Genomic DNA, 26,661 nt, shown 5'->3' on the forward strand with positions numbered 1-26,661 from the left:
CAATGATGTTGTTGGCGTGATTAGCACGTAAACAATGATGTTGTTGGCATGATTAGCATGTAAACAATGATGTTGTTGGCATGATTAGCATGTAAACAATGATGTTGTTGGCATGATTAGCATGTAAACAGCGATGTTGTTGGCGTGATTAGCATGTAAACAATGATGTTGTTGGCATGATTAGCATGTAAACAATGATGTTGTTGGCATGATTAGCATGTAAACAATGATGTTGTTGGCATGATTAGCATGTAAACAATGATGTTGTTGGCATGATTAGCATGTAAACAATGATGTTGTTGGCGTGATTAGCATGTAAACAATGATGTTGTTGGCGTGATTAGCATGTAAACAATGATGTTGTTGGCGTGATTAGCATGTAAACAATGATGTTGTTGGCGTGATTAGCATGTAAACAATGATGTTGTTGGCGTGATTAGCATGTAAACAATGATGTTGTTGGCATGATTAGCATGTAAACAATGATGTTGTTGGCATGATTAGCATGTAAACAATGATGTTGTTGGCATGATTAGCATGTAAACAATGATGTTGTTGGCATGATTAGCATGTAAACAATGATGTTGTTGGCATGATTAGCATGTAAACAATGATGTTGTTGGCATGATTAGCATGTAAACAATGATGTTGTTGGCATGATTAGCATGTAAACAATGATGTTGTTGGCATGATTAGCATGTAAACAATGATGTTGTTGGCATGATTAGCATGTAAACAATGATGTTGTTGGCGTGATTAGCATGTAAACAATGATGTTGTTGGCGTGATTAGCATGTAAACAATGATGTTGTTGGCATGATTAGCATGTAAACAATGATGTTGTTGGCGTGATTAGCATGTAAACAATGATGTTGTTGGCGTGATTAGCATGTAAACAATGATGTTGTTGGCGTGATTAGCATGTAAACAATGATGTTGTTGGCGTGATTAGCATGTAAACAATGATGTTGTTGGCATGATTAGCATGTAAACAGCGATGTTGTTGGCGTGATTAGCATGTAAACAATGATGTTGTTGGCGTGATTAGCATGTAAACAATGATGTTGTTGGCGTGATTAGCATGTAAACAATGATGTTGTTGGCATGATTAGCATGTAAACAGCGATGTTGTTGGCGTGATTAGCATGTAAACAGCAATGTTGTTGGCATGATTAGCATGTAAACTGCGATGTTGTTGGCGTGATTAGCATGTAAACAGCGATGTTGTTGGCGTGATTAGCATGTAAACATCGATGGTGATGGTGCAATGATAAAGTAAGAAACGACACCCAGCAATCCTGATAGCTTCATTAGCCCCAGCAAACATGATTTGAGGAAGAATTATGCAGTGGTCAATAAGCATGTAATAAATATTATAGGTTGTAGTGTTAGTTATCAGCCTTAATGCAGAACATATTTGAATATCAATAGTAACAGTAACTTTGTTCTATACCTGTCTTTGTTTTTTAAACTGTTGACTATTTACAAGGTGACCTGCAGTACCGTTGCAATGTTTTTAATGGATAATGATTTACCGTATTCGACAGAATAAGCGCACAGGGCGCCCTCAAAATTAGTTGAAAGATCGTAAATTTGATTGTTTATACTGACAGCCACAAAATAAAAGTGTGTGCTTATTTACACGACTGATATATTTTTCAGGAATTTAATTGCCCATAATTAAATTTAGTAGCCAATATATTAGCAAATATAGCCGTGGGTGCTTATTAGAGCCGGGCGCTTATTATGTTGAATATGGTATTTATGAAAGGTGCACCAGCTGATATCTGTATCACTGCACCTGTGAACACGGAACTACGTTTTTTAGTTATGCTGTTTTTCTCAAGTTGATGGAACTGCGTCGGTTCTTACTTGTAGGCACTAGCAAGTTTTTTATTTAATGAGTAGAGTTTGTGAGTCTCCAAGGATCTGCGTCTTTTCAAAACTATGTTTGTTTCAAGGCTTTTATAACACTTAACACATTTTTGCGTTTTACAATTACAGAAGTTATATAGATGGGATGATCATGAGTTATGAGTTTTGGTACAGGATGTTTTCAATTCTCAGTCTGTTTTTTTGGAACTGTCAGTTTGAAGTTATTACTTGTAAATGCACCTGTGGCGCTTGTGTTGTTGCCAAACGGATGTAGAGGTTTGGAGTCAGAATACAAATAGGGATGTTAATGTTCTTTGTTGGAAACCTATCAAGACTGATAACATCCACGACACTTAAGAGTATACCTGTTGGGAGATGGGGAGAATTAGTTCCAAGTACCCCGTTGCTAGTCGTAGGAGGCGGCTAAATTTGGAAGGCGTTGGATATCAGGTTAAAGTTGGTAAGAGGCGACGTAACGGATAGGTTGGTTATACAGTGTAACAGCATGGATTGTTGCTCATGATATCAATCACTGTTTCTGTCTGGTCCTAATTTCGATTGTTTACAGGCTGCCATTATAGAGCTGGAATATTGCTGAGTGCGGTGTAAACAACAAAGAATTTACTTTAAACCACATTCACTCACTCAAATCATATCCTCTTTTTATCCTACGATTAATTCTGCTGTAAACTCACAAGGTGGAGGTTCATGAACCGAAACTTTTTAAATCCAAATTCAGAAATGTTTCCTTGACGAATTTGTATTTACACTCTCTTTAGTGTGTCAATATGTGTTTGGGGGGTATGCTTTTTTAAGCAGAGTGATGAATGAAGAGGCCAGAGGATATTTGATGTTTCTGCACTTGCAAACAGGAATCGTCTGTTTTTTCTGAAACTGATGGAATTAAAGCTCTCCATTTTGGTCAGGCACTTTATAACACGTTTCCAATTTGACTCACAAGGCTTCTGTAACTGCTGAAGGTTCTGGCCCTGTACAATGTGTCCTGCCAAAGTCATTGAAGTTTAGGTTGAATTTAGAACATGTTTTTTTTTCAAAAGTTGCCCATGGCTTGCTGTTTTTTCAAACCCATCATGCTAGAAATTACTCTCTTCAATGAAGTTGATACGGACCAGTTGGTGTCTTTTAATAAAAAAAAAAAAAAAAAAATTTGTCAGGGAAAAAAATATTATACCAAGTATTTTGTTCAGGAAGGGTTCTGTTGAAATGCATGAATTGATGATGGCAATGTTGATATATTACCATTGTTGCCATCTAACTCGCGTTTCTTCACCTGATTCTTCCCCAAAAGCCTTCATTCTGATGTCCTCCTGCTACTGGATATAGCTATGCTGGAGGCCTTATATAAAAACGTTTGCTACAACACATGAGGGAGCACTATGCAGAATGATATTCTAAATTGATAAGATAGCTAGCAGCCAGTAATTTCCTCAACATTGAAAGCATAAGGAGCCAATATTTAACAATATTTCCCTGAAATAGAAACGCATTACTTCCGAAGAGGGTGTTTTATTTTGATAAGATAATCAACTTGCGTGCTGTTCTCTGGCTCTGGGTAAGACTCTCCTATTTTATTAGTAAATGGAGCTTGAGCGAAACCATGTGTTAGAAATACTCTGGAGTCCCTGCATTGCAAATCATATTCCCAAAGCACCATGATCTCTCTCCTATCTAAACTGGATCAGATAGTTTTTGCACATTTGGTGATATCATCGCAAGGTGTGTATTTTTAACAGATAAGGAATTTCGTCAGAAATTGTTTTTCTATGTGTATACGTTGATAATTAATCAAAAATGAAATAGAAAACATTGAGAATTTGTTTTAAAGTTATTGTCAATAGAATTAATAGAAGGGTGTTCAGTATTATTTTGCAAAAGTTTTCAATAAAATTGTTTGAAAGAAAAATAGTTTGTATTGTCATATCAGGCAAGGTATATGAATTATCACATCAAGAGTCAATTTATTTGGCATAATAATCATGTAGAAAATGCCTGATACAACACTGAATTCAACAGTGGGGGCACAGGTGGCCCAGTCGTCTAAGGCACCGCAATTCGCTGTGCAGACTTGCGTCCATTGCGCACGCCAGAAACCTATGATTATGGGTTCGAATCCCAGTTCACCCCGATTATGTTTCTAGGTTTGTCAGCGCCATACCCGTGCTGGTAGGTTTCAGCGAAGAAGTAAACGTCTGAGATCTGCATCACTTCGGGCTTTCCTCCCACATTAAGCTGATACGCCGCGATATAACTGGAATACTGTTAAATGCAGCGTTAAACCCAACTCACTAACTGACCTAATTCAATAGTTCCATTCCTAGCAAGGCGGGGGCACAGGTGGCTCAGTCGTCTAAGGCGCCGCAATTCACTGTGAAGACTTGCGTCCCTTGGGCACCCCAAAAACCTTTGATTGTGGGTTCGAATCTCGGTTCACCCCAATTATGTTTTTAGTCCGTCTCCACATACCCTTGCTCATGGGTTACGACCTGTGAAGATCCGGGGTAGAATAGGTCTTCAGCAACCCACACTTGCTGTGAAAAGCAACCCTGCTTGTCGTAAGAGGCGACTAACGGGATCGGGCAGTCAGGCTCGCTGACTTGGTTGATGCATGTCATTGATCCCAATTACATGGATCTATGCTCATGATGTCAATCACTGGATTGTCTGTTCCAGACACAATTATTTAGAGACTGCCGTCATATAGCAGGAATATTGCTGAGTGTGGCTATAAACAACCAACCAACAAACAAACAAACAAAAAGCTCATGCATCATATCAAGCTGTCACTTGGTGATATAACCGGAATACTGTTCAAACCAGCATTGACCGCCCCCGTGGTCTAGTGGTAGAGCGTCCGCCCGGAGAGCCGAAGGTCCAGGGTTCGATCCCTGGTCGCGTCATACGTTTAAAGATGGTACTTGTTGTTACCCTGTCTGGCGCTCGGCATTAAAGGGCTAAAACAAGGACTGGTCAGCTCGGAGTCAGTATACTGTGTCTGAGTGGGGTATTCATGTTAAACTGCGGCATGGTATCTCAGTGAGCTAGCACTATAAATCGGCCTCAATCCAGACTACTACAAGCAGCCACACACACACACACACACACACATGTGCATGCACGTCGCAATATAAGTGCAATAATCTTGGACGCAACGTTAAACCCAATTTCACCTCACCTCACCACCTCAAACCAGCATTAAACCCAAATTGCTCATAGCAAGGCAAAAGTGTGACATGAAATACGAGAAAGCAAATTCAATTCACCATCACATCAATGACATATGGCACATGATTATTGGATGTTTGAGTTCCAGGAAAGGTATTTTTGGCATTTATTGGATGTTTGAGTTCCAGGAAAGATATTCTTGGCGAGTCTCATGAAACAGGATGGCTCGTGTGGGGGAGTGAGAGTTATTTATGTAGGTTTATCAGCACGGGGAAAGATAATACTCCATTTATTTCTGTTTTGGACTTCTTTTGATATTTCACAATCTCATAACACCAGGAGTATCAAGTGCAGTGCCTCTTCATCAACATGAAAGCAGGTTCCCAGTCCCAATGATTGGGATGTCGAAAAAGGTGTTTTTGTTAATTCCAAATCATTTAAGTTGTTTGGAAAGCATCGTAGATAAAGTAAACTGTTGACGAAGACTAATCTTATCTGTACGTAACAAGTGTACACTGTATTATTTGATCATGAATGTTTTATATGCTTGATGAAACTTGGCGCGGATTTGTGATATGTTGTCGTTAATTACCCAGGATCTTGTTTTACTGTGATATCTGAGATTTCCTCAGAATATAATTGTTTCGGATCAGGTTGAGATAATTTTGAATTTAATGTCAAGGGTTCATGAATGAATTATGCCACCCACACGCAAGCTGAAAGACTAACACTAAGTCTATGAAAACATTTCTTTAAAATAATTGTAATTCATTTTTGTTCAAAAGAGCCTTCCCTCCTCAGCTGTTTTTATGTGGAAGCAAGGAAACTAGACTTGGTTTAGTTTGATCTAGACTTGCCTTGGGTTTTAACAATAGGAAACTAGATTTGGTTTAGTTTGATCTAGACTTGCCTTGGGTTTTAATAATAGGAAACTAGATTTGATTTAGTTTGATCTAAACTCGCCTCAGCTTTTAATAATAGGAAACTAGATTTGATTTATTTTGATCTAGACTTGCCCCAGCTTTTAATAATAGGAAACTAGACTTGATTTAGTTTGATTAGATTTGCTTTGGCTTTTAATAATAGGAAACTAGACTTGTTTTAGTTTGATCTAGACTTGCCTTGGGTTTTAATAATAGGAAACTAGACTTGGTTTAGTTCGATCTAGACTTGCCTCAGCTTTTAATCAAAAATATTTATTCCACAATCATGGTGCAGGACAGATATCAAGCTATGGGCCTGTAAATAATCCTGTCAGAGCTACGCAAACCAGTGATTGATAGCAAGAGCTATTTTGTTGAAATCTCATTTTTATTCTGAGCAGTATCTAGTTATATAACTGTAAAGAAATATCATAGTGCTTTGGCAAGATTTAGATGTGCTCACTGGTTTAAGAGTCCAAGATTATTTCACTTATATGGTGACATGCATGCATGCAGGTGTGTGTGTGTGTGTGTGTGTGTGTGTCTGTCTGTCTGTCTGTGTCTGGGTCTGCTTGAACTTGTCCGGACTAATGTCAAGTTTATACTGCTAACCGACTGAGACACCATGCCACAGTTTAACATGAATACCCCACTCAGACACAGTGTACTGACTCCGAGCCAACCAGTCCTTGTTTTAGCCCTTAATGCCGAACGAGAGACAGGGTAACATCAAGTACCATATTTTTACGTCATTTGGTATGACAACCGGGGGATCGAACCCCAGACCTTCCGCTCTCCGGGTGGACATTCTACCAGTAGACCACAGAGGAGGTTAAAACTCAATAAAGGGCTGAAGACAAAGTTGGAAACCTTGCCTCACCTCACTGCTTCAAACTCAATCAAAGCAAAACGGCTTCATTCCAAAGTCCCCTATGAAGAGCAGATGTTAATGATTTTCCATCTTGTGCAAAATGCACTTATAACACCTACAGTCAATAGTTTCATCAGTTTCAAGGTATTAGGGAATTAATTTGTGTAGAACCGTTTCTATGGTGACTAAGCTTGATTGTGTAGAAGGATGTACCAAGACAACCTGTAGAGATTGTGGTAGGGTAATTACGTTATGCTATCTGCGCGTCCAAACCGGTTTCAAAGGTAGTACTAACCATAATGCATTGGGGCTGGTCACATGACCGGGGTAGCCTAGTGATTAAAGCGTTTGCTCGTCATGCCGAAGACCCGACATGGGTACAATGTGTGAAGCCCATTTCTGGTGTCCCCCGCCGTGATATTGCTGGCATATTGCTAAAAGCGGTGTAAAACCATACTCACTCACTAACTCAATTGACCCTGTTTGGTTATAGATGTGTAACAGATATATGGACTTTTTGACCCTTTAACGTGATGAAAAGATCAACTCTTTCAATGATTTTTAACCCCTTATACTTCAAGCCCAATGTCAGAAATCCCTAAAAGTATGGTATCTGCGGAAAGAGCAATCCCGGGGCGCAGTAATCTCAATACAGACAAGGGGCCACGGGTGGCCCAGTCGTCTAAGGCGCAGCCATTCGCTGTGCGGAGTTGCTTCCCTTGGGCATGCCAGAGACCTATGATTCTGGGTTCGAATCCCGGTTCGCCCTGATTATGTATCTAGGTTTGTCAGCACCATACCCGTGCTCGTAGGTTTCACCGAAGTGGTAAACGTCTGAGACCTGCATCACTTTGGGCTTTCCCCCCAAGCTGACAGGCTGCGATATAACTGGAATACTGTTAAAAGCGGCGTTAAACCCAACTCACTCACTCACTCTATACAGAAAAAGAAAGGCCAGGGGTAGGGGTGGGAGGAAATTGGACAAAGTGACAGAAAGAAAATGAAATTCATGCGCATGCATTTAAGCTGGCCGAAGTCCCCAATTCCAAATATGTTTTGGAGATCCTTAGGGTATCACCTCTGTACTTCCGATACAGCCCTAATTTTCAAAACAATCTGACAACATCTTGGCTGTATTCAGGATGTCGATATGTTGTGAGATCCGTGTTACCAAATTTGTTTAATGGTTAACGTATATTGTAGTTTGATCATTCAGTTAAACCCACCCTCTTATCTTGTTCAGATATTTCATACTGTCCCTGTTATCTTCTATTGTTTTTTGGTTTAACGCTGCAGTCAGCGATATTCAAGCTATGTGACAGCAGTCGGTAAATAATCGAGTCTGGACCAGACAATTACATGATTGACATCATGAGCATCGATCTAAGTAATTGGGATACAGTGACGTGCATGAACCAAGTCAGCGAGCCTGACCACCACCCCCCCACCCCCATTTCGTTAGTCACCCCTCACTACAAGCATAATTGCTTTTTATGGCAAGTATGGCTGAAGACCTATTCTACCCCGGATCTTCATTGGTCTTATCTTCTATTGGTAGAGATTACTTGATGAATGGAAATTGACCATTTGTTCATGATTTTCATACATTTCTGTGAACTCCCCCACATTTTTTCCATTTGTTATGAATTTGCAACCAAACAACTAAAATATCATTTCTTACTTATATGCCAATCTAAGAACAAAAAATCACAAGGACAAAATGTAAATATAAACTAGTAAGGAGATGGTAGTTATTAAGCCTGGACTAAAACTTAGTCTCAAGATACGAAATGTTATCCAAATGGAATGCAGAACCTCGCAGAAAGTATGTGAAAATCAACTAATCTATTTCATACCTCCTGCGTCAGGTCCTCCACCACATAGCTCTGTCCTGGTTACAGCTGGTGTCTGTCACAGCCCATTAGACAGCAGGTCAATTCTGACCAGATTGAAGATTTCTCAAGGGAATACGATATGGTTGTGATGCAAACTTAGTTCCTCCTACACTGGCCAGGCATGAGATTTGTTTGTTCAGATGCTCATATAATATTTATATTTACTCCCAAATTTAGCTCGTTTGTACCCTGTCCTATGAGGGTGTTCTGTACAATAATAATTCTGGATTTTTTTATTCTTATACTGCCGCCGTTATACTGCTGGAATATTGCTAAAAGCACACACACACACAGACACACTCCTCACTCACTCACTCACTCACTCATTCATTCATTCACCTGCTTGCTCACTCACTCACTCACTCACTCATCCACTCACTCACTCGCTCATTCACCTACTTGCTCACCTGCTTGCTCACTCACTCATCCACTCACTCACTCACTCACTCACTCACTCACTCACTCACATGATACTGCCTCTGGAATGCCTTCTGACCTCACATTAAGGACCTGCTGACAGTCTTATCACAAAACAAGATCCTTCTAAATAGGGATATTTTCTGCGAATTACACTGGAGTTAATTAAAACTCCATAATGTGGAAGATTACCATTACAGACCAAAGGATGGAAAAGCTCCTTGTAAAGTAGAGAATACAATATTATCATTGCTTTGGTTCTGCCCACTAAACCCTAGAATTAATGCTTTAAGCACATACAAGAATTATATGGATGATTAATATTAAAAACATATGGGACAGCAGAGCTCCTTGTAGAAGACAGAATTTCATCAAGCATTTCTTGTATTCTTGGCACCATATCAACTACGACAAACAGCCTCTGTATCCAACACCAGTTCACCATGGTATTGGTTAAACCACTCCCCTAGGCTGAAAGTGCCGATATTTCCCGTTTGTTTATTTACTTTCCTTCTTTCTTCACCTCGACCCCATCATCAACAAGGTCAGTGGTGTTCGTATTTTGTTGGATATTGTTACAGCATGTAGATACAGGTTATAGACATGTGTTACTGGAGATAGGTAACTCGGGCGTTATGATGGCGCTGCGGATTATTTCCTCTAATGCTGCTGGGATTGGCGTACCAGGGAGTTCATTAGTTAGGTATCGGTGGCGCCGTGTGGTTGAGCTTGTGGGAGGATACCCTAATCATGTTTCACAGATTGGACATGTTGTAGTAATGAGTGTAGGATTTGTTTTATGAAGGAAATAGCTCCATCATACTTTTACATATAGGATACAGGTAATGTCGAAGCTGTTTGTGTGTGGTATATGGTAAAAAGTGGTGGTTAGGGGTTAGCCTTTTGGTTAAGGTGTTTGCTCATCACACTAAAGGCCCAGGTTTGATTCCCCACACAGATAACAATGTGTGAAGCCCATTTCTGGTATCCCCTACCGTGATAGGGGCGGTCGGGTAGCCTAGTGTCTAAAGCGTTCGCTCATCACACCGAAGACCCGGGTTCGATTCCCGACATGGGTACAATGTGTGAAGCCCATTTCTGGTGTTCCCCACCGTGATATTGCTGGAATATTGCCAAAAGCGGCGTAAAACCATACTCACTGACTCACTCACTCCCCTACCGTGATATTGCTGGAATTTTTAAAAATGGATGAAAACAGATGGTTTGGGGAGCTATGAAGTAATGACTCACATTTTGTTGGTCACGTTGGGTTCTGATTACCCTGTGGTTCCATAGTTAGAATAGGCCCCTAGCAGCCTTGGCCTTGACTGGCCATTAGAGGCCACTAGACGGATAGGGTGGTCAGGCTCGGTGACTTGATTCATTGCATGTCTTTATACCCTAATGGTGTGGTTGTTGTTTGCAATATCAATCACTGGATTTTCTGGTCCAGATTCAGTTATTTACATACTACCATCAATTGTTTGATGGGCATCATTTAGAAGTTGACGGATGACAAAGTAGATACAGTTTACAGATAACAACTTCTTTACTTACTGTAGAGGCGACATTTCGATACAGATCCTTATACCGTTGTCAAGCAAGACTGTAATATCGCTGAGTGCGGCGTTAAGCATCAAACAGCTAAACATACACACTGGATATCAATTTACTTTTACACCCTGGGGTGCAGTGTATTGGATATTTTTAAACCAGTGAATACCGTATTCGACGTAATAAGCGCCCAGGGCGCTCTCAAAATTGGAAAAAGGGGGCGCTTATTAGAATATTATTTTAAGTTGAAAGATCGTAAATTTCGTGGTTTATGCTAACAGCCTGAAATGTTTACATACGACAGATATATTTTTCAAGAATTTAATTGCCCATAATTAAGGGTGATATAACACACAAGTGTGTATTATGCACGAATAAATAAGTCTTGTGTACATTGATCAATCGGAACGGGTGCTGATTGGGATTGTTCACTAACCATCATATTAGCAAATATCGCCGTGGGCGCTTATTAGAGCAGGGTGCTTATTACATCGAATACGGTAGATCTTTTTGAAAAATATCTCTGTCTAAATTGTTTTCAGATGACTTCTAATTTGTATGTCTTCATGTGCTGCTCCAAGTGTGTCACATGTCGCATAAGCTCGCAACAGCGACAGCCATGTCTGTACTACAGTAAGAGAGATATAGATCTTTGTGGCATTATGCACTGCAGTAGAGTTTATGTATGTATGATGCCCGCTTTCAGTCAGTCAGTATAGATCTGTAAATGGGTAACTGAAAAGGTTGCATTGGGTAATTGCGAACATTGTAGGTTTTTTTTGTATTTCTTTTCATGCATATTTGTATACAAGCAACTCAAACTTAATTGAGTTATGGTGATTTATTTTGTTTATTTTATGCAAATACACAGCTTACCTGGAACTGTGACACAGTGCACAAGTACATCTTGCTGCTTTTAGCAATATTCCAGCAATATCACGGCGGGGGACACCAGAAATGGGCTTCACACATTGTACCCATATCAGGAATCGAACCCGGGTCTTCGGCGTGACGAGCGAACGCTTTAACCACTAGGCTACCCGACCACCCCTAAAATGGATTAAGAAAATATTCAAGGTAAATATTAAAGTTAAGTTTAAACACTATTAAACCCAGGACTCAAGCATCCGTTTGTTTTCTTGGACATTGGGTAGCCAAGTGTTTAAAGCGTTCGCTCGTCACGCCGAAGGCCCAGGTTTGATTCTCCACATGGGTAAATGTGCGAAATCAACATCTGGTGTCCCCTGCCGTGCTATTGCTCGTATAGTGCTTTTAATATAAAACCCAGCCTTGCCCCAAGTTCTAAATGATAAACCCATGGATGTCTTGTAACTCTATCCTTATAATGACAGCAAGTCTAGATAAGCCTATAGTACTTGTAAGGATGCCAGTGTGTTATAGGGACAGCTTGTTCTTATTATTTATGTAATCTAGGAGTGAAGTTTTGAACTTATAATCCATTCCTTTTGGTGTAAAACCATACTCACTGTAAGACTCAACACACCAGCACTGGTAGCCCTGCATCATTATTGAGTCATATCTGCTTTAAGTTTAATCAAAACCATTCTATACTATAAATAGAGGTGAATCTACCTAGCTATTTTCCATATGACTCAGCATTAGAAAACCGACAGTTCCTTTTGGGCCCTCGGAAACAGTCAAATCAGAAATAGTGGTTGATAAATGATCAGACATGTTGACATATTTGACAGTGTGTTTCTTTGTTAAACTTGCAAGTTTCGGACTCCTGAGCCAAGTTGAATCTTGCCCCACATGTACCGTATTCGACGTAATAAGCACCCCTCTCCTGGATCTTCACTGGTGCAAGGACTATAGGACTAGTGCCAATTTCTAACGCTGTAGAGGTTTCCTGTAAGCACATGACTATGTCTTTGCCCTGATCCGATTCATATAGAGGAGATGCTGATAAGAACACTACATACCGTATTCGACGTAATAAGCACCCCTCTCCTGGATCTTCACTGGTGCAAGGACTATAGGACTAGTGCCAATTTCTAACGCTGTAGAGGTTTCCTGTAAGCACATGACTATGTCTTTGCCCTGATCCGATTCATATAGAGGAGATGCTGATAAGAACACTACATACCGCATTCGACGTAATAAGCGTCCAGGGCACTCTTGAAATTAAAAATAGGGGGCTCTTATTAGAATATTATTTTCGTGAATAAAACAGAGTTGAAAGATAAATTTTGTGGTTTATGCTGACAGCCTGAAATGTTTATGTACGACAGATATATTTATTCTACACGAATAAATAAGTCTTGTGAACATTGATCAATCGGAAGGGGTGCTAATTAGGATTGTTCACTAGCCAATATATTAGCAAATACCGTCGTGGGCGCTTATTAGAGCGGGGCGCTTATTACGTCGAATACGGTAAGTCTACAGCAGTGGTAGTACCCCTTTAATACTGCTCAAGCACATTAGCTTTGCTGATTAATGATGCTTGAAGATTGTGCAGGGGTCGGATTCAAGACGTGTCGCAGCTGATGAAAATGAGCTGCAAGGGTCGGATGAAGTTTGGTCTGCAGGGAAGCATCAAAGTTTCCCGAGGTCCTACAATTATCGCAACGTGATGTTCTAATTATATCTGCGTAGGCCTTGATTGTATTAACGTCATATATCTGCGGGATATCTTTAGATTCATATTAGCAATTAGTCGATCTGACATCAAGTACGAGCTGTAGGACTTCAGAGAAGTGAGAAACGTGATACCCTGCTTGTTTACCTGGTTTCGTTAGGAGCTTCCATGCTCCTGTGATTATGGTTGTATGTGCATTCTTGCATGAGAGTGAGTAGTTGAAGGTGTGGGTGTATTGAAGGAAACTTGGGATGAAAAAATCTTGTTCCAAATATTTCTTTATGGTTGGTGTAAATCTTTGATAGGTATTGCGAAGTGGCAGACATGATACTTAAGCTGTGATTGCACATCAACTTCTTTGTTAGGTCTTTGAAAGGCATTTAGAAGTGATTCACACAAGGAAGAGAATATATGGAAGAAGAAGTTGACATCCATATATACAAAGAAGTTAAGGAAGAGAATATATGGATGTCAACTTCTTTATTATGAGGAACACTTGAATATATGGATGTCAACTTCTTTATTATGAGGAACACTTGAATATATGGATGTCAACTTCTTTATTATGAGGAACACTTGAATATATGGATGTCAACTTCTTTATTATGAGGAACACTTGAATATATGGATGTCAACTTCTTTATTATGAGGAACACTTGAATATATGGATGTCAACTTCTTTATTATGAGGAACTCTTGAATATATGGATGTCAACTTCTTTATTATGAGGAACACTTGAATATATGGATGTCAACTTCTTTATTATGAGGAACACTTGAATATATGGATGTCAACACAAGTGTTCCTCGTAATAAAGAAGGTGACTTCCATATATTCTCTTCCTTAACTTCTTAGGTAAGGTTCCATATAAACTAACATTTTGCCTCTGAAATGAATTTTCTTTGGTAAAAATGTTTTTTGAATATTAATAGAAAGGAGCCAAAAGAAGCTCTACATTTTCAGTAGAATTGTGGATTTTCTTGATAGTTTTAGGATGTTATTGTTTCATCTGTGTGAGAGGTTGTGTCTGTATGAGAGACTGGGTTTTGGAGGATGTTCTTGCAAGTATTCACTCTTCCATTGGAAGGTTTTGTGAATAGCAGTATTGCCAAAGATGGAGAAGTAGTTTAAGCCATTACATCGGCTCTAAAATTTATCACATGAAAAGATGACACAGTTCTTTTTTTTTCAAAATACAAACATAATTAATTTGAACATTATTTAGGGTTCGCAGCATTTATCATTGGGAGGGGTGTCAGGGAAAAATATGATACAGTCCTAAGACCAATGCGCACGCCCCTTCCCCCATGATACATGACCAGTCCCTTATTCAAAACTAGTGTCACTGTGTAAAATATTGAGTTGACATTGTTATAGTGTGATAGTCTGTCTCACAGAACCATAATATTTTCCCTTCCGCCCAGCCCTTACTGTATGCTATAGCCCTAAATGAAGCAAGTCTAGATTTTTCACTACCCATGAGCACGGTATGATGCTAGAAACAGACAAACATTCACTCATTCACTCACCCATCTCAAGAAGCACAATCTATCTGTTTGAACGAGTTCCTGACAGAAGAAATTTTTTCAGGTTGGAAAGAGAAATTTATCATCCAAAACTGGCTCCCACAGGAGATACAGCTTGGATGAGATCAAGCGATATCTACACTGTAGATATCGCTGCAATGAAATTACATCATAATGCTTTGCAGACCATTGTGACGTCACTGGTTACCATGACGTCATAATCAAATGACATCACTAATGGCTTTGCTACTGAAGCTGTTAGCAGTACTTTTTACACTTAAGACACTGCTTATTACTTTCTACAAACTGAAAAAGTTGGAAGAATGATGTTGGATGATAAATAAAATCTCACCCTCGCGTCTTTTGATATCAAATATATCAACACTCGATAAAAGTGGCAAAAATCCTCGGCAAGCCTCAAACTTTTTCCACTTTTATCAACTCGTGTTGATATATTTAATCTCAAAAGACACTCGGGTGAGATTCTCTATATATGTATTGAATCTCTGTCCTGGGATAGTCAATGGATTATGTCACAAGTCTCATCTAGAATATATGGTATGGATGGCATGCCTCCTTTGAACCGTTAAGCTCCGTACAAAACAAAGTCTTTAATATGCAAACTACAGGTTAATCATGTATGTACTGCCTTCATTATGTGTGGATGTAATCTGAAGAGAAAGCTCTCAAAATTCCAGCTGTGAAATAACCAGACAGTCTAGACACAGATTCCACTGAAACTATGGCAAGCCTTGATCCTAAAACAATTGAGTCAGACTGTATGTAGAATAGTTGGACAGAAATAATCAGATACCATGTATTCATGAACAAAAATATGTATAGAGATGCTCACCCAAATGTCTTTTGATATCAACTATATCAACACTTGGCAAGCCTCAAAGATTTAAACTGTTATTGACTTGTCTTGTTATAGTTGATAGCATAAGGTACTTGGCGAGATTCTGTTTATTATCCAAAATCATTCATCAAACTTTTTAATTTTTGTAAACTCTAATAACCAGTGTTTTGAGTGTAAAAGTATATATAACTTAAATTAAATTACGGGCAATTAAGTTCTGGAAGAAAATATCTGGCGTATGTAAAAGTTTTAGGCTGTGAGCATAAACCACGAAACTGTTTTTTTCACCAAATTAATATTCTAATAAGAGCCCACTATTCCTAATTTAGAGAGCGCCCTGGGCGCTTATTGTGTTGTATACGGTATGTGTGTATCATACACGACAGATATATTTTCCAGAATTTAATTGCCCATAATTAAGGGTGCATATAACACACAAGTGCGTATTATACATGAATAGATAAGTCTTGTGTACATTGATCAATCGGAAGGGGTGCTAATTGGGATTGTTCACTGGCCAATATATTAGCAAATTAGCTGTGGGCGCTTAATAGAGCTAGGCGTTTATTACGTAGAATACGGTAATGTGAATTGTAAGTAATATAAGTACTGATCCAAACAGTTTTAAACCCGACTCACTATGTTTATGATAAGAGAAGGTGTGGGGCGAAAACCCAAGGGTAATCTCTGAACTAAAATGGAACTTGGGCATGCCAGAAACCTATGATTGTGGGTTCGAATCCCGGTTCGCCCCAATTATGTTTCTAGGTTTGTCAGCACCATACCCGTGCTCGTGGGTTTCACCGAAGTGGTAAACGTCTAAGACCTGCATCACTTCAGGCTTTCCTCCCACATTAAGCTGACACGCCGCGATGTACTGGAATATTGTTAAAAGTGGCGTTAAATCAAACTCACCCACTCACTCACTAAAATGGAACTCCGATATCAAAACTATCCACCCACAAGGCATGAACGACAAGATTTAATAATGGAGTTCTACCCACCCCTTCCTTGTCACTATGGTAGTATTTTTTTAATAGACTCTGAAAACACTCAGGTCTTATCTTGAACTACTGTTTTACCAGGATATGTACACAAGCTTTTCCCAAGAAGTAATTTACTTGTTGATATGTTTTCAACAACTTGGTATTTAATCCCTGATGAAATTCCCATTAGGACTATCTCCAGACACACACATAGCTATCAGTGTTTTGGTATGCTGCGATAGGCAGCAGAGATTACAAAACACAAATAATATTCCACTGATGCTGTTGCAATGATTGCAAAAAAAACTTCTTTGTTTTTTATCTGTTCATTTGTAATTACTATCGCCAGACAAAGTCTGCCCACTTTATTATCATTGCAGGTTTAGGATGGGCTATAAACTCAGATAGGAAGTGTCAATATGTTCCCATCATGCAGCAGGAAGTGCTGCCACCTACGGGAACAATCCCATAATGTTTCATTGAAGTGCTGCCTCCTACAATTGTGATCTTGTTTCACTGGAACACCTGCCCCATAATTTTGGCAGCCGATCCAAAAAGTTTGTGGGGTCTGACTTCACCTTCCTTCCACCTAACTGTTTTTAGTATGATTATATTACCTTGTGTGCAGAACTAGCACGATCTGTCCTCTCAACTGATCTGACCTCTCAACCAGTGTAGAAAGAAAGAAGGGTTAATAGCACCAAACAAGTTTCACTTTGTTGAGGATTTTCACACGTCAGAGTTGCAAGTCTATTCCTTATGACATTCAGGTGTGCCCTTTGACGTTCAGGTGAGAGATGTTCAGTGTTCCTGTGTGATTGTCACTATATTTTCTCCCAAGTTTTGCTAGAACTGCTGTATGAAATGCTTTTTGTGCGGAGCTGAGTCATGTTCCAGGAAGCCATCTTAGGGCTATGACTCTCACCACTGTCATTGTAAAATTACAGTCACCAGCAGCATTGCTGGGATCATTGTGTTGAACTGGGTCTGGAGCTCTACATCATGATCATATGGAGCATCATGTGGACCTTATGCTTATATGCCAGAGAGAGGGATATTAGTCTTTAGACATTCTCAACAGATAAAAGAACATTTTTCTCAAAATCTTTCCTTAAAAGTGAGACCTGGGTCTCTTTGACACCGACCTTATCCTTATAGAACAAGACATGGGTATCTTATGCTCTTATAGAGCAAGATGTGGGTATTTTATCCTCTTATAGAGCAAGATGTGGGTATTTTATCCTCTTATAGAACAAGATTTGGGCATCTTATCCTCTTATAGAGCAAGATGTGGCTCTCTCTGCTATAGAACAAGACATGGGCATCTTATCCTCTTATAGAGCAAGATGTGGCACTCTCTGCTATAGATCAAGACATGGGCATCTTATCCTCTTATCTATAGAGCAAGACGTGGCTCTCTCCGCTATAGAACAAGACACAGGTATTTTATCCTCTTCTGTAGTGCAAGATGTGTCTCTCTCCGATATAGAACAAGACATAGGTATTTTATCCTCTTCTGTAGAGCAAGATGTGGCTCTCTCTGCTATAGAACAAGACATGGGCAGCTTATCCTCTTCTGTAGTGCAAGATGTGTCTCTCTCCGCTATAGAACAAGACACAGGTATTTTATCCTCTTATAGAACAAGACATGGGTATTTCATCCTCTTATAGAGCAAGATGTGGGTATTTTATCCTCTTATAGAGCAAGATGTGGGTATCTTGTCCTCTTATAGAGCAAGACGTGGCTCTCTCCGCTATAGAACAAGACATGGGTATCTTGTCCTCTTATAGAGCAAGATGTGGCTCTCTCTGCTATAGAGTGAGTGAGTGAGTATGGTTTTATGCCCCTTTTAGCAATATTCCAGCAATATCACAGCGGGGGACACCAGAAATGGGCTTCACACATTGCTCTGCTATAGAACAAGACATGGGCATCTTATCCTCTTATAGAGCAAGACGTGGCTCTCTCCGCTATAGAACAAGACATGGGCATCTTATCCTCTTATAGAGCAAATATGTCTCTCTCCACTATAGAACAAGACATGGGCATCTTATCCTCTTATAGAGCAAGACATGGCTCTCTCCGCTATAGAACAAGACATGGGCATCTTATCCTCTTATAGAGCAAGACGTGGCTCTCTCCGCTATAGAACAAGACATGGGCATCTTATCCTCTTATAGAGCAAATATGTCTCTCTCCACTATAGAACAAGACATGGGCATCTTATCCTCTTATAGAGCAAGACGTGGCTCTCTCCGCTATAGAACAAGACATGGGCATCTTATCCTCTTATAGAACAAACATGTCTCTCTCCACTATAGAACAAGACCTGGGTATCTTATCCTCTACTACAGAGCAAGATCCAAACCTTTTAACCTTTTGTACCAAGCAAGACATTGGTCTTAATCCTTGGTACCAAGCACAAGATAGGCCTGTTATCCTTCAGGATTGAGTAAAACATGGGTCTGACTGGTTCACTACGGCAAGATTGACCTGTAGCCTTCTGAGTTTGGTTTATTGTCGCTTTGAACAGTACTCCAGTTGTATCATAGTCTGAAAGTTTGTAATTTCAACGTGCATGAAGTGTCTGAAGTAATGCAGGTCTTGGACATCTATAACGTTTGTGAAACCCATGGGTATGGTGCTGACAAAACTAGAAACATGGGGTGGAGGTCTAAGATTACGAAAAAACATCATGTTCCTGAAAAAAATGGAAAATATAATTTGTCCTTGTAATTACCCTAAAACATATATGTGTTTTTTAAATAATAGTCAATTGTATGGTTCTTCTTTTCATAGAAACATATTGCATGTTTTGAATATTAAATGGTAGATCCTTCTGTTGTCCAAGATATCAAGAATGACAGCCAGTGCATTGGCAAATTAGCCTCCTCTTTTCGTATGCTATGGCCTCGCCACATATTGCTGGGAAATCGCTGATGGGACATAAAACAATATTTATTCACTTTTTTCGTATGCTATGTCTGTTGTGGATCTGCCATCCAGCGTGAACTGTTGCTTTGAGGAGGATAAAAAAAAGTCATTGATCGCTCATCTGTTCCTTCGGGAGAGCCATAAACACAACTACAATGCTATTATCACCAGGCATCTTCTTTATGTAAAACCTAACATGAAGTGACCATAACAACGTAATCTCATTTGGAGAACAACATTAAACATATACCACTCCCTTGTATTGTAGGAGAAATTGGATTTTTAGTGGGAGGATTGTCAGTTCTTGATCTCCCCAGTGCATTGTAGGGTTCCCTGAGGAGGAATGTATTAGCGCTGATGGGAAGAAGTGAGTTATCTGAGAACTGTTCCTCTGAAGAAATTCACCAAGCAAAGATTATATGGCTTTGTGGGATTTTTAGTGTTCTGGACAGACATCGCTTATAATGGAATAGGTTCGGACAGATTGGCTTTAATCCTGGAGATGATCCTATGCACGGATAGGAGTGATGTATTATGACTTAGGGAATATCATCGCTTCGCCCTTAGTGGACTGTTATCCCAGCTCTCAGGTGTAAGGGTTTGGGTAATTTTGGTGTTATTTCTTTCTATAATATTAGCTATAAGGGTAGAATGATTGTCTGAAATATTTTCACATTTGCATTTTAGCGATTCTCAATGCTGATTGGTCAGTTGAAGCAATAGGGTGTCACGGTGTTTCATTGTTGCAATAAATATTATGTGATGTTACGGTGGCCAATAAGGGACATGGAGTCTGATTTTCAACATTTTGATATTTCACTTACTGTTATCGTAACGTTTTGCAAATTAACACGATTTGTCATACAAATGTGTTATTAATCATGTATAAAGAAGATATTGAATCGCTGAAAAGTGAAGCAAAAACGTCAAAAACCTAAAATGAAAATGTCAAAAACAAAAACGAAAATGTCAAAAACAAAAGCGAAAATGTCAAAATCTAAAATGAAAATACAGAAAACTATTTTATAAACCCGAATTCAAACCCACAATCACAGGTTTCTGGCGTGCCCAAGGGACGCAACTCTGCACAGCGAATCGCGACGTCTGGGCCACCCGTACCCCCTTAAGTGGCCTGGATACGATTGAGACTTCGTACGTTTGTAGATGTATGAGCCGCTAAAGGTTATTCCAGAATTCCAGAGGGGGCACGGGTGGCCCAGTCGTGTAAGGCGCCAAGATATAACTGAAATATTGCTCACTCACTCACTTGGGGGCGGAGGGGTAGCCTTGTGGTTAAAGCGTTTGTAATCACGCTGAAGGCCTGGGTTTGATTCCCCACATGGGTTCAATGTGTGAAGCCCATTTCTGGTGTCCCCCATCATGATAGTGCTGGAATATTGCTAAAAGCAGCATAAACCCATACTCAATCACTCACTGAATTCCAATCTAACACCAATGTAACGACTCAATAATATCACTGTGAGGATTTGGTGACTTTCTGCAGATTGATATGTGATTTGTACACAAAGGCTTCTTGCAAAAGTCATCAGACTTTTAATAACTGTCAGTTATTAAAAACGATATGAGGTCAGTGGAAAAGCCAAACGAACAATACACAACCCCTGCTGGTGGAAATAAATCTCCATGAAATAATCATTCCTCAGGTCACAGCTGCTCAGTGCAGGTAATAATCTATGCAGGGAGGTGATCAGAACAATTCGTCATTAAACAGATAAGGTTCCCAGACTAATGTTAAAGGTTTAAGGCTTTTCTCGTATTTCTTTCTTTATGAGAGGCTGCTTGTTGATTTTCGTTTCTTATTTCATATTATTGTGTTAGGTCCACTACAGGAGTGGGATGTACATCCTATTAGCCTTGCATTGTGTCCAGTCTTGTGTGTACTTGATTTATCCCTTACATTCAATGTTGATGATGTTGAGGGGGTCTTGTCAAAAGTGGGAATGGGAATTATTTGTGTGCTTACCATTATGGGTTCCAATAAAAAAATGACATTTTATGCTTATTTTTTTATTTTTTTTTTTATGTAGTTCTTGAATTATGTTTTTATTTTTTATGTCACACTCCCAGTATTCCCATTCAAGGTTAGAATTGGTCCCAGTAATCTGTTCTTGCATTACGAGGGATGTTAGTGGATCTGTGGTTAGATGCTTGTCATTGTACCCTGTTCGTTGCTCATAATATCACTGGATTCAAGGTTAGAATTGGCCTTTGATAATCAATGCTTGTTTTACAAGGTGGAAAAGGTGGTCAAACACTGGATTGTCTCGTCCAGACATAGTTATTTACAGGCTGCTGGCATAAAACAGGGATATTGCTGAATTTAATGATAAACAACAATCAAAGATTTTGCCATAATAAACATCACACTCACTTTTCTGCCTCAAACTACTGAAAGAACCAGTGTGTATTTATGCAAGAAGAAACATCCTTAAGGGCTGACGTGAATGCTGATTGCAAACAAAGTTCTCAGATTTGACGTGGTCCCTCCTACAAAGGTTTTAGCACTATTCCGATGTGTGGGCGTGTTGGTACTTGTGTATCTTTCAGGTTCCTTAAAGTTCACGTCTCTTAATAAATCAATTTGTACCAAGTTTAGATTATTGAATTCTCAGAATATATCTTGCCCAGGATTTTCTCTAGTTTCTATAAATGCCTGCTGGCGTCGGCAGCGGTTGTTATACCGTATTTGACGTAATAAGCGCCCCGCTCTAGTTTCTATAAATGCCTGCGGGGGCACGGGTGGCCTAGTTGTCTAAGGTGCCGCGATTTGCTTTGCAGAGTTGCGTCCCTTGGGCACGCCAGAAACCTATGATTGTGGGTTCGAATCCCGGTTCGCCCCGATTATGTTTCTAGGTTTGTCAGCACCGTTCCCATGGGTTTCAACGAAGTGGTAAATGTCTGAGACCATGGTGAACTGGTGATTTTGAAAGTGAGAAATTATTTGATGAGAAATTATTTTTTGTTTGTGATGGCCACATCCATATCTTCTAGTCAAAGGATGAAATGGTATGGCAGACATGTATTTAATCATCTTCCCGAAGCAAATGAGTTAACTGACTATAAAAGACCAGTTTCCACCCTTGCCGAACTAGGCTGGTATTATAGAGTTACATTTTGGCTGGACTAACGAGTCTATGCATAGTCCAATCTAAATGATGCAACGCAAGTCGAAATCTGGTTCGAAAACAGTCTGGTAGATTTTGGTTGATTGCAGGATTTGCAAAGCATGTGCACCTCTAACTCGTCAACAGATATTTTCCCAATCTTTCCATGCTTTTAATCAAGGTTACCATGTGATTTCATGCACTTCGCGATGTAAGACCCGTTTTTATCATAATATACATCTTGATTATCGATCAGATCATCTTGACTGGGTGCTGCCATTTTGTTTTAAACAAATGCAAGTGATACGAGAGGTGGAATCTGATTGGTCAATAGGATAGGCTTAGAAGGGACATAACTCTTAATAACCACTGGTGGCGCTACAATGGAGCCCAGGAATTCCAGCCTAGTTCGGCAAGGGTGGAAACTGGACTTTTAAAGTCAGTTAACTCTCTTGCCTTGGGAAGATGGTATTTAATGTCCCAAATTTTACTGATACACAATGAAAACACATACCGTATTCGACATAATAAGCGCCCAGGGCGCTCTCAAAATTAGAAATAGGGGGCTTATATTAGAATATTATTTTGGTGAAAAACAACATAGTTTATATGCGACAGATATATTTTTTCCAGAATTTAATGTCCCATAATTAAGGGTGCATATAACACACGTATTACATTGATCAATGTGATACATTGATCAATCGAAAGGGGTGCTAATTTTGGATTGTTCACTAGCCAATTGTTTAGCAAATATCGCCGTGGGCGCTTGTTACGTCAAATACGGTAATCAACTTTAACCTGAAAGACAAGAAAACGATTTTAGCCGTAAATATGTAGATGACAGACCGATGACTGTGACATGACATTGTTTTTTATCTCATGCCAAAATACACACAATTAATTCAATTTTTGTGGCCATTTTTGCAGAAATTACAAAAATGGGAATATGCATTTTCAAAGTGTTTCGGTGTACTTTTTGTTACATAAACACAAATATATTGAGCTTTGCATATAGTTGTGGTTTTGATTGAATCTACCCCAAGCTAGTCGGTTGGCAAGATATCCGAAAGTCATAAAAAAAGAAAATGTAGCCTTGCACCTCCTATGCGTTTGACACAAAAATTCATGACTTTAATGCAATGTTTAAAATTCCCAGCTGCCCGACAGTCCGAGACAATCCATTTTGCTGATGGACGGTCAGTTTTGAAAAGGGTATTTTTCTGTGAACTAAAATGTAACAGTATTATACTTATGTATCCCATTTCTTACTTTGTTCGTTAGTCAAAAATTCCAGACTGGCAACATTTTGTCTCATCTTGTAACTTTGCAATACTGCAGTCCGGTTGTCTGAGTGAAATTTTGGGGAATTTTGTGCATTGTTTAATGATCAAAAACAAAAATGAAATATGAGTGAATGAAAAGGAAAATTGCTTTACAGGAATGCTAGAAAACTCAGCTTTGACCTTTTCGGTACGATAAGAAAGGTTTCTCTTTAAATAAATCATGTAAAACATTCAGTTATCGTCCACAGGGAAGGTTGTTGTGATAGAAATACTCTGTCATGCTGTTCGGTTAATATGACTAGTCGGGCATAATTATGAATGCTTCAGTTTTACATCTCAGTTAATCAGCTTTACACTACATAAGGGCCCTACTGTCCAGACCATCAGCCCTGAACAAGGATATGTAATGATTTCCATCACAATATCATTTTGTTCATTGTGAGATTATGTAGAATTAGTATCTTGTGTTCTTGTTAGGGGCCACCGTGTCTGACTCAGCAGCCCTTAACAAGGTTATGTATATATTGTCAAACATCCAGAATGTTAAATGGTTAGGTTTGTATTTCTAATTATCCTTGCTTGATGTAGTTCATGCTTGTTTGGGGCCATGATGTCTGATTCAAGCCTCTGTTGGGTTTTCATTGAATACTCATGTTAGTTTATAGTCTCACTTTGCAAACTGATTATTTCCTGTCTTGGTTTCAGTTTGAAAATGGTACTGTGATATTGGCGCCGGTCTGGTGTTGGCATGGGGACATATACATGGTAAGTTCTGTATTCTTTATTCTGTCTTTCATCCTGTGAAAACAGGGTTGACCAAATTGGAAAATTACTCGTGAATTAAGGGTTGAAATTCAGCGGAAGAACTTACAGATATTTGCACAGCTGCATCCTGGTAACCAACCATTTTTCTGGATGTCCTGCTTACACAACAAGAAATCGTTCGGTTTCTCCTTTCAGAGAAAAAAGTTGTATGTCTTGAAATAAAAATCCAAGAACAATAAATTGCTGGTGCCATAGTGATTTGCGCATTCGCCAGGAGAGCGGAAGGTCCGGGGTTCAATCCCCGGCCACGTCATACCAAAAGACGTTAAAAGATGGTACTTGTTGTTACTTGCTCAGCATTAGGGGGCTAAAACAAGGACTGGTCAGCTCAGAGTCAGAATACTGTGTCTGAGTGGGGTATTCTTGTTAAACTGTGGTATGGTATCTCAGTGAGCTAGCACTATAAATCGGCTTCAGTCTGGACTAGTACAAGCAGCCACACACATACACACACATGTGCATGCATGTCGCTATATAAGTGCAATAATCTTGGATGTGCTGTAAACCCCATTTTTCCTCACATAGTGATTTGCATAGATAATAATGGCTTTTCACTCAGTCCGATGATCATGTGACAAGAACACACTAAATAGCTTCTGTTGAACTTGAATCATAGTATCATAGGTCACAGTATACTGACTCCGAGCCGACCTTGTTTTATCCCGTGAATGTCAAACAGGGTAACAACAAGTACCATCTTTTAATGTCTTTTGGTATGACGCAGCCAGGGAATTGAACCATTGAACTTCTGCTTTCCAGGTGGACACTCTATGTCATGATGGAATGCTAGAATTTCCTTACAATTAATCCGGTACGCTTTAAGCTCATTATGTTGTAGATAGTGTCCAAGTGACTAGGGTTATATTTTGGAGTCAATGGGTTCGTTCATATGATTCCAGAAAGTTGTTATTATATCAACAGTGATTAGTATGATTATTATTATACCGTATTCGACATAATAAGTGCCCAGGGCGCTCTCAAAATTAGAAATAGGGGGCCCTTATTAGAATATTACTTTGGTGAAAAAAAACAGAGTTGAAAGATAAATTTCGTGGTTTATGCTGACTGCCTGAAATGTTTATGTACGACAGATATATTTTTCCAGAATTTTATTGCCCATAGTTAAGGGCGCATATAACACACAAGTGCATATTATTCGTGAAAAAATAAGTCGTGTGTACATTGATCAATCGGAAGGGGTGCTGATTGGGATTGTTCACTAGTCAATAGATTAGCAGATATCGCCGTGGGTGCTTATTAGAACGGGGCGCTTATTACGTCGAAAACCGTTCTTGTGTTATAGTTTACGTTAACTTCAATAATCTTAACTACTATATAAACACACAAACTTCTAATGAGCCCCGGAGCAGGGGATAGTGATAACACTGTTTTCTTGTTTCTTTTATATTTCAATTTAAATCTTATTTTTTTATTAATTTTATCAATTTGAATTATTTTTTTATTTTTTTAATCTTTTTTTTTTTTATCTTTTTTATCTTTTTCTTTGGGTTAAATTACATCAAATTGATAAAAAGTACATTTTCTTTTATGTGAACGATTGACTGAAGTGGAGGAAGCAGTTTTCACCCGTGTTTATGACTTGATGATGTACGCTGTGGCACAAGCTGACTGGGGGCAGTCGGGTAGCCTAGTGGTTAAAGCGTTCGCTCGTCAGGCTCGACCCGGGTTCGATTTCCAACATGGGTACAATATGTGAAGCCCATTTCTGGTGTACCCCGCCGTGATATTGCTTAAAGCAGCGTAAAGCCATACTCACTCACTCATGCACAGGCTGACT

At 39.3% G+C, this 26,661-nt stretch overlaps 1 protein-coding gene across 4 annotated transcripts in view; it reads left to right on the forward strand.

Annotated features, from left to right (window-relative positions):
• The window catches only part of LOC139464984 (melatonin receptor type 1C-like), a 182,619-nt gene that overhangs the window by 79,174 nt on the left and 76,784 nt on the right, over positions 1 to 26,661 (forward strand). For all 4 annotated transcript variants that reach the window (XM_071246635.1, XM_071246634.1, XM_071246639.1 and 1 more), the window contains one exon: positions 24,744 to 24,803. The gene's annotated coding sequence lies outside the window, so the exon portion shown is untranslated. The remainder of the gene's footprint in view (positions 1 to 24,743; positions 24,804 to 26,661) is intronic.

The sequence above is a fragment of the Haliotis cracherodii genome, unplaced genomic scaffold, assembly GCF_022045235.1.
Source record: "Haliotis cracherodii isolate W230 unplaced genomic scaffold, xgHalCrac1.p SCAF_17, whole genome shotgun sequence".
Classification (NCBI taxonomy): domain Eukaryota; kingdom Metazoa; phylum Mollusca; class Gastropoda; order Lepetellida; family Haliotidae; genus Haliotis; species Haliotis cracherodii.